Genomic DNA, 10,948 nt, shown 5'->3' on the forward strand with positions numbered 1-10,948 from the left:
ACTTCATGTCAAGGGGGCACAACATTTTGGTCGTGACAAAGGCAGACACATGGACAGGGACACTGACATGTACGAACAATATTTTAATATTTTAAAGTATGTTTTAATAAAAACGTATTTTGTTAATATTAAAATATCAAAAACCGTTTATTTTGACTTGGACTTAATCAAGCCTGGCATCTGAATCAAGTTGGCTTCATCTAGAATAAAAATTGGACTAGAAGGCTATAGATCAATACCTATGTGTTAATTGATCTGATAACGCAATGGACAGAGAAAAGAATACTCGTAGATGATTGATTTTATTCAGCGTGTAAGTGTATTTATATACAACATTCAGTTACAACGTATAAGTAAATAACAACAAATATGATAAGGATGAAGTATAAAATTCAAAATTTGAATCCTGCGATAATCTTGGATTTCCAAAGATGCTAGTAACTGAAATTCCATCCAAGGATCACGTTCAGGATAGCCCTTTGATAGTTACCATTTCTGACACTCCCCCTCAAGTTGGTGCTCCTATGTCGATGAGGGCCAACTTGCGTGCTAGGTGGGCAAATTGCTCTCGTCCAAGGGACTTGGTAAAAATATCGACAATTTGATCCTTCGATCGTACGAATGTAGTGCAAATCTCTCCTGCCTGAATTTTTTCTCTAATGAGATGACAATCTATCTCAATGTGTTTGGTTCGTTCATGAAAAACTAGATTTTCTGCTATGTGCATTGTTGCTTGATTATCACAGCATAGATTTATTGGGCCTTTATGTCCAATGCCCAAGTCTTTAAGCAAATACCGGATCCATGTTAATTCGCAACATGCTAATGGCATTGCTCTATATTCTGCTTCGGCTGATGATTTTGACATTTTGGTCTGCGTCTTAGTCTTCCAGGATATGGGGCTTTTATCAATCATAATACAGTAACCAGTAGTGGATCGCCGAGTCATTGGGCAAGACGCCCAATCAGAGTCAGAGAAACTCGTTATATTGACCTTGCTTTGTGATGACATCATGATTCCATGTGATATGGTTCCCTTTAAGTATTTGAGGAGTCTGTACATTGCATTTTGGCGGGGAATCCTTGGCTCCTTCATGCACTGACTCAAGATATGAACCAAGTGAACTATATCTGGATGTGTAATGGTCAAATAAATGAGTTTGCCCACTATTCTTATGTATGACGTAGGGTCTTTGAGAATTTCTCCACTTTCATTGTCGAGTTTCAAATTTTGCTCCATGGGAAACTCACATGGTTTTACTCTTGTATATCTAGCGCTTTCTAAGATGCCGAGTGTATATTTTCTTTGGGAAAGGAAGATGCCATCCTTGGATTTGGTAACTTCAATTCCTAGAAAATATTTGAGCTTGCCCAGGTCCTTTAATCAAAATTGCTCATTGATGCGTTCTTTTAGATGTGATATGCCCTGCAAATCATCTCTTGCAATGATGATGTCGTCAACGTAGATTACTAAGAAAATTCTTCCACTGGCCGTGATTTTCGAGAATAGAGAATAGTCGGGTTTGGATTGGAGGAAGCCCACGTTGACGAGAAAATATGAAAGTTTGGCAAACAAGTTTCGTGAAGATTGCTTGAGCCCATATATGGATTTGTTTAGTCGACACACAACGTTCTCCCCCTGTCAACTGAAGCATGGTGGAAGAGTCATATAGAATTCTTCTTGGAGGTCGCCATGCAGGAAGGCATTATTGACATCAACCTGGTAAAGATGCCAATTGTAGATGGCGACAAGGGCTAAAATACAGCGAATGGTGGTGACCTTAGCCACAAGAGCAAATGTTTCATTGTAGTCAACTCCCTTTGTTTGTGTATAGCCCTTAGCAACGAGGCGTGCCTTGTAGCGTTCAACACGTCCATCCGAGTGGTACTTGATCTTGTAAACCCATTTGCATCCAATGGGATATTTGCTGGGAGGTAAAGTCGTGAGGGTCCAAGTATTGTTTTCTTCTAATGCTCGAATCTTAGCTTGCATGGCGTTTTGCCACTGATCATCTTGCATGGCTTGGTGGAAAGTGGATGGCTCAAAATCCTTGATTAGGTTAGTGAGAAAACAACGGTGTTTTAAAGAGTACCTATGTTCATACAAACATGAAACAATCGGATAACGTGTTCCTTTCTGCTTGCAGGGAGCAACACTCTTGTGATTGGTGTCAGCTTCGGGTAAGAGAGCAAGGCAGTGGTAATCCTTGAGATGAGTAGGTGGATAATGATGCCGTGTAGATCGGCGAACGGGTTGAGCCGAGGTTGGAGAATGGGCAGGTTCAGGCGTAGACTCAAAATTGATAGGTTGTGTTGGAGGTTTGATGGGTGTATGGCTTTGGTTGATATTGGTGCCTGTATCTGGAAATGGATTGGAAGCAATTTGTTCATCGAAAGGTAAATGGAGTATAATGTGAGATTCACCTATTTGGGACCCATTATTTTCTTGGTATAGAAATTATTTTCATAAAAACGAACATCTCGACTAGTAAAAATGATGTGGTTTTCTAAGTCATATAATTTGCATGCATTTTGGCCAAATCGGTAACCTATGAATATGCATTTTGGGGCTCTTTTGTCAAACTTATTGGTTTTATGGATGTTGTAGGCATAACAAAGGCAACCAAAAATGCGGAGATGTTCATATTTTGGAGGACGATTATATAAAATTTCATAAGGAACCTTGTTTGAAATCGCATTAGTTGGTAATCGGTTGAGAAGAAAGGTTGTAGTCATGATACTTTCTCCCCAAAATTTAATGGATAGGCCGCTTTGAAAAAGAAGAGCATGAGCAGTGTTCAAAAGGTCGCGATGTTTGCGTTCTACGACTCCATTTTGTTGGGGTGTGGCAACGCAACTATGTTGACGTTCTATCCCCATGTCATTAAAAAATAACTGCATTTCTTGTGAAAAAAACTTGGTTCCATTGTCACTTCGTATTTTCTTGATTCGTACTCCAAATTGGTTTTCAATAAGTTTCACAAAATTTTTAATGATGGAAGAGGTTTCATCTTTGTACTTCATTAAATAAACCCAAATGGCTCTTGAAAAATTGTCAACGGTTGTTAGAAAATAATGAGCACCATTAAGGGATGCAGTCTTATATCCTCCCCATACGTCACAATGAATCAAATCAAACACTTTAGAAGTAGAAACTCCACTGTTGGGAAATAGAAGTCTAGAATCTTTAGCTAGATGGCAAACATGACAATTGTCTATGTGTTTAAAATGTTCAATGAAATTAGTACCAAGTAGAGAAGTGGTTCTAGAATTTGATGAATGGCCGAGGCGACAATGCCATAAACTGGACTTATCAATGATGGAAGTGTTGATGACTTGATCGGCTTGCTCAAGGATATATAGGCCACCTTGCAATTTACCCGTTCCAATCATAATCGTCGAGTGTTGGTCCTGCAAGATACAAGAAATATCATTAAATATTGCATCACATTTGGAGTCAGCACACAACTTGGGTATGAAAATAAGGTTGAATTTGAATTCTGGCACACATAGGACATCTTTAAGAATGAGACTGGGAGTGATAGTTACGGTTCCTGTATAGGTGACATTAGCACGGGTTCCATTAGGGAGGCCGACGGATGGATGGAGGGTTTTTTTTGTGACTCTATCATTGTCAAGTTGTTGCATATGTGGTCGGTGGCTCCGGTGTCCAAAATCCAAAGTTTGTTTGAAACAAGACAACAAGACAAGTTTAGGTTCATACCTGACACATTCGCAAGTGGTTCGGTTTTACCTTGGTTGGCCTTGGTTACGAGTTCAACAAATTGTTTGAGTAGTTCAGGACTCACTTGATTGTTGTTGGGCTCACTTATGGTCTGGTTTGTGTTTGTCGATGTGGTAGCATTTACCTTGGGCCTTGAATGAGCATTAGAAGAATTCGTCCTACTTGGGAACCCCACCAAAAAATAACATTTTGCCTTTGTATGTCCCAATTTACCACAATGCTTGCATTTCATTCGAGGTTTCCCTCATCCTCATCCTTGATATTCTTTGTAATTGTTTGGCAAAGTGATATTGGCAGCAATAGAGTCTGTTACGGGTGTCACCACACTCAGTTCTTTATGCTTTTCTTTCTGCATTAGGAGAGAATAGGCTTTGGCCGTGGTAGGCAATGGCTCCATCAATAGGATTTGGCTTCGAACTTGATTGTAACTTTCATTCAACCCTATTATGAATTGAATTAGTTGATCACGTTGTTGCAATTCATACACTTTCTTCATAGCACTGCAAATACATGCGGGCAAGGATGTGTAGGAAGCGAGTCCGTCCCATAATGCTTTGATCTTGCTGTAATATACGACAATCGATTGTTGCCCTTGTCTACAATTCAAAATTTGATGTTGAATTTGGTACACTAGTGGTGCATCAGCTTGAGTGAATCGTTCACTCAATTTGTCCCATACTTCAGTCGCAGATTGTGCATAGATGACGGTTGCAACAAGATCCTTATGTATGGCATTTAAAATCCAAGACTGAACGAGGTTGTTGCACCAATTTCAGGTTGCAACTAAAGAGTCTGACGAATCTGGTTTTGGGATTGATCCATCAACAAATCCCATTTTGTTTTTGGCGCTTAATGCCATGATCATGGCAATCCGCCATGTGGGGTAGTTATCTTCTGTTAAACAATGAGAAACGAGCATGGAACCTGAGTTGTCTGAATGATGGATGTAATATGGGCTATCTTCCGCAATTTCTTTGTTTTGAGGTTGAAGGTACGTTTCAACGTCTTCGCCTGCCATAGTGCCCTTGGGATGTAGGTAATGCAGCTTCCTTGGTGCAATACGTATCTGTGATCTTGGAGTATGGTGGGCAGATGCCTGATTTCACAGACCTTAGCAGAAAACGTTCTGGGCCGCTGTTGTGATCGCAGCTGAAGCAGTAGAGATGGTTCAGCAACACGCGTAAGATCCAAGATGACGACGGCAGAAAAGGGAGCTCAAAGAACCAGATGCTCTAATACCATGTTAATTGACCTGATAACGCAATGGACAGAGAAAAGAATACTCGTAGATGATTGATTTTATTCAGCGTGTAAGTGTATTTATATACAACATTCAGTTACAGCGTATAAGTAAATAACAACAAATATGATAAGGATGAAGTATAAAATTCAAAATTTGAATCCTGCGATAATCTTGGATTTCCAAAGATGCTAGTAAGTGAAATTCCATCCGAGGATCGCGTTCAGGATAGCCCTTTGATAGTTGCCATTTCTGACACTATGTCACATGGATACTACATTTTGACACTTGTTTTGTATCCCTTTGTATGGTTACATTGAAAACTAAATAAAAATGGCCGAACGTGTCCTTGGAAAATAGGTCAGCAAGAGACACAAAATGAGCACTTGAGCACTTTGGTGTCAAGATTTGATGCAGTGATCAAAAGGATCGCTCATGAACCCTACACGAATCAGCACCCTAACAAGCTAAAAAACATGGAATTAACAAAAAATTTAAAGATCTCTGTGAGCACAGCGAGAAATAAGGAATCCTAGAAAAAAACGATTGAGACTCCCTCCCTAGCAGCGAGTGCAGCCTGTGTAGCCCTTGCTCCACTGCAGGTGTGAGCGAGCTTTTGCACTTTCGTAAGTGCTCACATAGACAACTCCAGCACGGCATTGACCTTCTTTACTCACACGAAACACTAAAAATATATCATAATTCATTCATCTTTGTCTTATATCTTCTCTACAATGAAAATATACAGCAAACAATAAAGCAACCCTAGAAACCTTGATCTTAATATGGATCTAAGATAGATCCAATCTAAAACTATTATGATTCAAATATGACTGAAATAAGATCCAAAACAAGACTCCAAACTAAATAATTACAAAAAAATCTAATAATAAAAAATGGATCCGATAGACCTTATGGAGCGCTCCCGCTCCTGCATCAAAATTTATGATCAGTTATCCGAATCAACATATAGCAGGCATTGTTTTTGCTCCTTCAATGAAGAAGCTGTATCCAGGGTCTTTCACTGATCTCTTCTGGTTCATCAACATCCTCAACTTCTCAGCATCACTCCATCTGCCCATCTCTGCATACAATCTAGACAGAACAGCAATGTATGCACCATTCCACGGCTCCAACTCCACCAGCTTTCTTGCTGCAACTTCACTCAGGTGCAGATCACCATGAGCTTTACACCCCCCAAGCAGTGCTCCCCAAATGACGGTGTTGGGCTCAAAAGGCATGCTCTTTGCAACTTCATAAGCTTCTTTAGTGAAGCCGGCTCGACTAAGAAGATCAACAATGCATCCATAGTGTTTGATCCCCGGGGGCATGCCGTATTTTCTCGCCATTCTTCGGAAAATCAGGCTACCCTCCTGCACCAATCCTGCATGACTACAGGCACACAGAGCTCCAATGAATGTCACTCCGTCTGGTCTGATTCCTTCTTCCTCCATCCTGTAGAACAAAGAAAGCGCTTGCTTCCCGGAATCGGCCATGGCTAGCCCGTTGATAAGCGTGTTATACGTGAAGACGTTCTTCTCCGGCATAGAATTGAAAACCTTCACACCCATCTCAATTTTCCCACACTTTGCATACATATTAACTAAAGAAGTCCCCAAGACCACATCCAGTTCAATCCCTTCTTCTCTTATAAGCTTATGGACCTGGGAACCCATCCACAATTCGCCTGACCGCGCACAGGCAGACAGCACATTCACCATTGCAACCGCATTAGTGGTCACACCAGCAAGCAGCATCATCCTGAAAAGGAACACCGCGTCACAAAACCTCCCGTTCTTGGTGTAGCCAGAAATCAAGGTGGTCCAAGAGACAACATCTCGTTGAGGCATTTCGTCGAACAACTTGCGCGCGGTTTCGATATCACCACAAGAACAGTAAAAATCAATCAATGAATTCTGAATATAGATGTCATTAGCATGGTGGACGGTTTTGATGATGTGGGTATGGACGGAAAGGCCGTGAAAGACCAGTTCGAGGTCGGAACAAGCCTTGAGGACGAAGGGGAAGGTGAAATTGTTCGCCGGAACGCCGTTTCTAAGCATATGAGCGAAGACCAACATGGAGTTTTGGGGTGATGAGCTGTGGGAGAAAGCCTGGATGAGGGTGTTGCAGAGGAAGGCATGGGGTTGGAGGATTTGGAGGAAGAATTTGAGGGCGTGACTCAGAGACTTGAGCGACTCGCAGACTCGAACGAATTGGGAGGTGATTCTTGTGTTGCTTTGGAGATTGTTGGTGATGATTTGGGATTGGATTTGTAGGAGATTTCGAGGGGAGGGAGAAGCGTGCAAGAGATGAAGGATCGTGCCTTCGAGATCGGAAAGAGTAAGGCTCGAGATCGCCTTCGGTGGAAGCAAATGCATGATTTGTCACATATCCATTTTACTAAAGGATTTTTGATGTTTGCCACAAACATATGCACTACTAGAATATGTTAACTGAAAATATATGAACTTTATCGGGGTTTTTTTTTTTTTTCTCAAATTTCACTATAAGAATGTGGATTTTATAAAAACAAACTCTTTGGTAATCTGATAACGATACTATTTTTTAACTTTTACATTGAACCCCCGCCCCCCCGGATCTTAATGGGAACTCGGGTATGGTATGAAATTTCACAAACCATACCCTGCTCAATATATTAATCAGATCTTTTGGGCCTGACCCGGATTCTAATTGGGCCTCCTTTATTACCAAACCCTGACCCTATAAGTAGAGGTGTCAACTGGTTGGGTTTACCCGGACCCGACCTATGCCAAACCCTATAGGGTCCGAGTACGATGATAAATAAGAAGACCCGATTAAGACCCAGGTCTGGACCTGAAGGTCCGATTAATACATGGAGCCGGGTATAGTTTGTGAAATTTTATACCAGAACTGGGCTCCAGTCGAGTTCCAATTAGGACCATGAATTTTTCAATGTAGAAAATGATAAAAAATAGTATTTTACCAATTAGACCCGGATCTGGTTCATGTAATTCTTATTGGGTCTGGATATGGTTTCTCTTGTGGTGGTCCGATTAGATCTGAGTCTGGACCTTATACCATACCAAAAAATTGGGGCCAGGTCTGGTTTCGCCCGGGTCCGAACCAAACCCGACCTGTTGACACTCCCTACCTATACGGTTTGGTACAAATTAGGTCTGGCTCAAACCTGATTCATTGACACCTCTATCTTTTCATATAACTAAAGGAATTCCAATCCATTAACTTGAGTGATGCCAATGGATTGGATTTTATCCAATATCTGACACCCTTTAATCAGATTTGGTAAGCCAAAAAGCATATTTGATTGTAATCGGATGCAGATATGGTTTTGAGTTTTGCTACCTACATATAAAAAAATGGGATTCGGTACGAGTTTTTCACTTGGTTTAGGCAGTATTCGATCAGCCGGATCTGGTATTGGCCACATCCAACCTCATTATGAGTGGTTTACATCCCAAAATATGAGAAAACCCAATATCCATGAAAGCCTGATTGTAGACTCGGCAAGTTCCACAACAAACTGGCCCAACTTGTTGTGGGTCCGAGTATGGCATTATGAATAAAATAGGCATGGGTTGGAGTGGTACCATATACCGGATCCCTATTGGGATCATTACCCAACCCATTCACTGATTACTTAACAAGAAAATTGGTTTTCTTTCTTTCCATTTTTTTTTGTTTTTCCTGAGCGAATTTTGAAGGAAGTGCTGGAAATTTTTTTTTAAGAGGACGTTTAGAACATGCCCATAAATGTCTCCCATATTTTTTGGAAATATCATATGATTATATTATAATATTTGCAAAGGGCAATAAAAACTTGAAGAAAATGATATCATTAAAAGTATTTTTTATATTTAAACGACAACTCCCCTAGGGGCAAGACTAGGTCTCTGATCCCAATGGCGGTTTCCCCGTCCTTCATGAAAAAAAATATTTGAACTTCATGATGTTATCTTGAGGATAATGCTAATTAGTTTCTATATTTTCTTATTTTTTTATACATGTTTTCCTGGGTTTCTGAATTTTATATTTGCCAAAAAAAAAATTACGGGAATAAAAAACTATGACAAATGCGCATCCGGGGAATCGAACCCCGGTCAGTACCGTGGGAGGGTACTATGATACCACTACACCAGATGCGCTTGTTGTTGCTAACTATCAATTGTTTTTATATTGTAATTGTTTTACACATGTGCTAGAGAAGCGAGTGGGAAGCACACTTCAAGTTTCTCACACAGCTTCCCGCTTCGGATTCCCCACCTATAGGGGCGCTTCCCGTAGCTATCTGTTGCACTGTGGAGCAGAATGCAATGGCCCCGAACTTGATTGTCCTAGGTTTCAGGGTGTTTGGATACGCCTACGTATTGGGCAAATTGTGATAAGCTGGAAACTTCTTAACCTTTTGGATAAGTGGGTGCAGTAGACCTCAGGGGTTTTATCAGTGGAGGCCTGCACTAGAGTGGGCTGGGTTCACACCCATCTCGGTCAAAGTCAATGAGAATTCGGTTTTTCCTTGGCCTAGCCGAAAAAAAGGTGTGGTTTTCTCATTTAAAAAGTCATTAAGTAGTGAATCTTTTTGTATCTTCATAGTATGAAAAATAAAAAGTTTTGCAAATTCCATAAAAGATTTACAATCAGCATAACTCACACTGAAGTTTGGGTGTGCATCGCATCAAACACACAAATTGGAAACAATGTCAGCCCAACATGGATATGCTTATCAACAGGGGCTCCGCGTGGTTGGTAGGAGCTGTCAGTGCACGTCTCCTTGTGGTGGGACATTGCAGGTTCAAACCCCAGTGGTACGGTGAATAATAACTGGTGGGGGTCTGCCTAACCCCAGCTTGCCTTTCAAAAAAAAATGGATATGCTTCACACACACATACTGCCACCTTTTTTGTTTTTCTTTGCTTTTTTTGGAAGGGGAAGAATGACGGGTGGCTTAGCCAAGAAAAAACCCACCCACTCCAGTTAGTAAAATCCTTGAAGTTCCCCCGTAACGCCGAGCTTTGATCGCACGACACAGGAAGTCGCCTATGGGTTTCGAACTTGCAACATTTTGCCAATGTAGTGATGTTCACAAGTCGCTCATACCAGATGAGCAGAGCCTTTGTGGCTCATGCTGTTACCTAGTTGATCGAGCTAGTTTCTTATATGCATATAGCCACATCCCTACTAAGGGTGGAAGTAGGGCCCCGTCTTAAGACCCATTGGAGCTCAATCTGCAGTGCAAGGAGGCCTGACCTGCCAATAATCGGGCGCTGCTCTTATGGGCCTTGGACTAGGCTATGCAACACATACTTTGAATTTAACGTGACAAATGCACAAAACGATAAAATCCCAGTGAGATCGTGACAAATTCAAAGTATAAGCCTTTTTCAATATATTATATTTTATCACAATTTCAATGGGGCTCTTAATTTTTATTTTCACCTTTATTTTTACATTTCTCAAACTTTGTATGTGTCTGATGTTTTTTCTGACATTTTCTTGAGCATAACACATTTTTTTTTCATTTATCGTCAGATTATCCTTGCCAAGAAAATCTTAATACCAAGATTTGTGATTTTGGGCCTATGGCTCCCAGTCAGCTAAATGGCAAGCGTATCACTCAGCGAAACATGGTTGAAGACTACCACAAATGAAACCGTAGATGTTCAATATGATGCTACCTAGAGAATTGGTTGTCTAAAACATGCATTTGATTTAACTGATCAACTTGCTATTGGACATTTTCGATTTCGTAATATTTGCAAAAAAATTTAGACCAGTTTTTTATGAGAATCAATCCTTCAACTTCTGGTCCCAGCATTTCTAGGCTTGTGAAAAAAAATTGGAACATATCATTGAAATCATTGACCCAGTACAGGATGTAGTTTTTCCCCCAAGGAAGATGCCTAATATTTTCAGCTCTTTGGTAGTTAAGGGTATACTATACCAAATTAAAAGCCACATTT

The 10,948-nt window shown here is 40.6% G+C and overlaps 1 non-coding gene and 1 pseudogene across 1 annotated transcript; both read right to left on the minus strand.

The window, feature by feature from the left end:
- Positions 1-5,947: 5,947 nt before the first annotated feature.
- LOC149846201 (pentatricopeptide repeat-containing protein At1g50270 pseudogene) lies at positions 5,948-7,066 on the minus strand (annotated as a pseudogene).
- Positions 7,067-9,062: 1,996 nt separating this feature from the next.
- TRNAG-CCC (transfer RNA glycine (anticodon CCC)) lies at positions 9,063-9,133 on the minus strand. The gene has a single exon. It is a non-coding gene; the product is annotated as a tRNA-Gly (tRNA).
- Positions 9,134-10,948: the final 1,815 nt, after the last annotated feature.

Source organism: Nuphar pumila, chromosome 2 (genome assembly GCF_984573655.1).
Source record: "Nuphar pumila chromosome 2, dmNupPumi1.hap1.1, whole genome shotgun sequence".
In the NCBI taxonomy this organism is placed as follows: Eukaryota; Viridiplantae; Streptophyta; class Magnoliopsida; order Nymphaeales; family Nymphaeaceae; genus Nuphar; species Nuphar pumila.